The sequence below is a fragment of the Lingula anatina genome, chromosome 4, assembly GCF_051362555.1.
Source record: "Lingula anatina isolate TDL-2025a chromosome 4, LinAna3.0, whole genome shotgun sequence".
Lineage (NCBI taxonomy): Eukaryota > Metazoa > Brachiopoda > Lingulata > Lingulida > Lingulidae > Lingula > Lingula anatina.
The window spans coordinates 23,997,701-24,001,555 of record NC_141770.1 but is presented as its reverse complement, the minus strand read 5'-3'; the positions used below and the strand labels follow the sequence as shown (position 1 = coordinate 24,001,555).

The 3,855-nt window shown below is 35.4% G+C and overlaps 1 long non-coding RNA gene across 1 annotated transcript; it reads left to right on the top strand.

Moving 5' to 3' along the window:
• Positions 1 to 477: 477 nt before the first annotated feature.
• LOC147762612 (uncharacterized) lies at positions 478 to 2,269 on the top strand. The gene is made up of 3 exons (XR_015333987.1): positions 478 to 682; positions 907 to 1,157; positions 1,317 to 2,269. It is a non-coding gene; the product is annotated as an uncharacterized LOC147762612 (long non-coding RNA).
• Positions 2,270 to 3,855: the final 1,586 nt, after the last annotated feature.

Genomic DNA, 3,855 nt, shown 5'->3' with positions numbered 1-3,855 from the left:
ATTTACATCATATTTGGTGGGTTTGAACCTTTATATGAACAATATCTGAGGCTACAATATTTCCTGAAAAAAATCCCTACTTACAGAGATATGGCCAGTGACAATTTGGGGGTATTATCAACCAAAAATTCTTCTGAAAAACAGGGTTATATTGATTGGCCTTAAAGTTTATACAGGTGTCACTAAATGATTTAGTTTGGTGATATATTATAACCTAAAGATAGGGGTTAAGATGATATACACTTTTTTCACTCTCTTCGTTTCCATGGTAACAAACCAAGCGTTTTTCTCAGGCCTACAAACCACATGCTTTTAACACCCCCCTTCTATTTTTGACAATATCTTCATCTTCACAGGTCTTTGGGGTAAAGCGTGTTCAGGACTAACAGATAACTCATTATTCTATTTATACATGAAATCAAAACTTACTGCTGTTCTACAACTTGTCCGTTGTAACAGATAGAACATGACCTAATGGGGAATACCCGCTTTAAGGGTCTGCCGCTAGATGGCGTGGGGGTGAAAGCAGTCCTTCTTAAATCTCGCAGAATCTCGCTCACGGCTTTACACCAGAGTTTAACATGGATCGTGTGCACGCGTCGCTGACAGTGAACCAACTCAAACGCAATTTACTTGAATGTGGTGCCATAACATCTGGATGAAAATGTGAATTGACTGAAAGGTATGTGTTTTCTTTTCATTTAGTGCTTGAAAAACAAGAATGCTTACTATTTTCCTTGAAAAAAATCGAACATTAGTCGAGGTGTGTGTGTCAAATCTGACATGTTATGTACATGTAGACTACTGTAGGTACGAGTAGGCCTACGCTCATATTTTGTTTTAGTAGCACGAAAGACGAAGATTTTTTATACTTAGTAAATGTACTTATTTTTTTTTCTTTATAAGGTTACCCAAAGAAGGCCCATATATTGGGGGCAAAGCCTGAAACTGTCGATTTCAGGACCCCAGGACAGCCAACTTCAAGAGCAGGATAAAATGATTACTTCAGGAATCTTACCCGTCACTTCACATCAGCGGCAAAGATTGATGTAGCCACCAGTTATGCCTACCCTAAAGCTGACTTACAGGCGGCTGTGATGGACAACAAATATTGCCAAGTGCCATGAAAACAATAATGCATGGATAGAGGGAATGATGTAAGTGAAAACAGAGGTCTAATATTAAGAATCAGGCCCAAATATGAGAAAGAATTATCAAACTAGGTGATGTGTGACATCATAGAAATATAAAATTGTATCTTAACTATTTAATGCTGTAACCATCTACCATGCTTTAATGGGATATGACTATTTCAGGTTGAGGAACAAACAGCGAAGGACACTGAGCATAGCAAGTTACAACAAGGAAAGAGCGCAATCTGACACAAGGAGAGACAATGGCGGATCACTGCTTCCAGATTTGGAGAGATAATGTCAGCTACAGAGAAGAAGTATATGAACAAACTGTATGAATAATTGTTGTGTCCAAAACCATTGCAGACACATGACAGTTGGATCCGGACCCGATTTCCCCTTTTTGGAATGTGTATCTCGTGCACGAATCTGGGCCTAAAGAAAACCTGCGAATACTATACTAAGTTAGAAGGCCAGATGTTCATTACAAATCGCCCATTCTGCTATTTTGTTGTGTTTACATTCAAAGATCTGTTTGTGGGGTTGATTCATTCTGACGCTGGATATTTTTCTACATGTATTTTGCCCAGGATAACTTTTTTTAATGAAAAACACTATAGGAAGTATGTGTCAACCAGTTTATAGAAAGTACCCCTGTATGAGATGGTTTTAGCTGCAATCATAATTTTGAAGTGCAATTTTAAAAAATGTTTTCACTAAAATGAAATAATTTGGTGGTGCTATATTCTTTACAAAAAGTACTTATGTGTTTATGCTGTTTTTAATAATATTTAACTGTAATGAAAAAATACCCATGATGCTATTTTGTAAAGTATTTTAGTGGGATGAAATAAATTGCTAGTTGTATTTACAGCAAATAATTTGGTTTTTCTGCTTTTTAAAGAATTTTCAAAGTGATGACATAATGTGGTGGTTCTATTCAAGTAAAATAATTCATAAGTACTATTTTGTAAAAAGGAACAAAAAACTGTTAATTTGTAAAATGTTTGCTTTCTTTAATTTTTATTTCTTAAACTGTTACAAAAAGTTTTCCATACCTACAGTAATCCATTGGCTGAGAAATTGCAGCTATATATTCAGGAAAGTTATAGCACAAATAAATTATCTAAGTATTACATGGTTTCATGGTTTTTACTATGGACTGAATAATTATTTTGTTTAAATAAAATATTTGGTTTTGCTGCTTTTTAATGAATTTTCAGAGCGATGAAATAATATGGTGTTTCTACTCAAGTAAAACAATTCAGAAGTGCTATTTTGTAAAAAAAGAACAAAAACTGTTCATTTATAAAATGTTTTCTTTCTTTAAATTTTATTTCTTAAACTGTTACAAAAAGATTTCCAAACATGCATTATTCCATTGGCTGAGAAATTGCATCTATACATGAACAAATAAATTATCTAACTATACCTAGTTTTATGATTCTTACGAGGTACTGAATAATGATTTTAAATAAAAATAACTATTTAATTAACATTACCGGTCATGCTCAATACATCAATAAAAAAGGATATTACTTAATAACACAACCTTATGCGGGTAGTAGGCTACCGGGACTTATATATATTTACTGACAACTCTTCTGAAATTACGGACATAAGAAAACGCACTTTGATAAATCATACCTCCTAGGGGCACTTTCTTGCTATGGAGCTCTCTTTCCAAAACTTTATAAGTTTTGCCAAGATCAATTAACCTTTTTACGTGTATTCTTTTTGAGGCAACTCGTCTATCTTTAGGGGCCTAATTACTGTTCCTGGGTCAAGTTGTAACTGACCCTTTAACATGGAAGGTGTGTTGACATGGGCAACCCTTCACTTCAAACGAAGCCCTGAATCCTCAAGAAAATTATGCCCACCTTGCCGACTTTGACATTCAGGTACACAACAATACTGAGGCATGTTTATTAAGGCCAGTACCACAGTCCAACGTATACAATATCCAACATGGCGACCTAGGAAGGACTGAATTCACACTAGCGACACCTGGCGCCAAGCGGGCTGGTATTCCCCATTTCTTCATTTTTCGTAAATATATCCGGACACATATATCGGTGCTCTCAACTTCAGCTATCTCTTTCAAGTCAACAAATGGTTTAAAACACTGTAAGTTGAACTTTTTATTTTCATTTTACTTATTTTAATTTTTTTTCTGGTTAAAACAAGCATCTAACACATTTTAAAATCATGTGAAACTAATGTACTAACGTCAGAACAACACAACGTCATTATCCAACATGGCGGAAATTGCAGACTGTTTGTTTGCAAATCTTCCTCAACGAAGTCGTATATCATGTGGTTAATACTCTGTGTACAGATATAAAAAAACATGTAGTGTATTGAGAAATTGCAACAGAGATATTAACAGTCATCTTCGTCGCGTTTACATGAAGCAAAACAGCGTGAGTTACGAAAGCAAACTGATTCTTGTCAGGTGTGGATTCTTTTGTCTCCGATGATCGTAATTGGACATTTCCAAGTATCTTTGGGAGAATGAATGGGTTACACCATGTGACCAGCACTGGGATATGGGCTTGGTTTGTGCTGGAAACCATCCACACAGGGAAAAACGAGCCTATAACGAAATATGTCATGGGATTAACCTGCAGATGCCAGTGTAGACAAAAAGCCATTTGAATGTACTGGTACCACTTGGTTTAGGTAAGAAACGGGTTTGTTTGTATTTTAATACAGGCTAAAA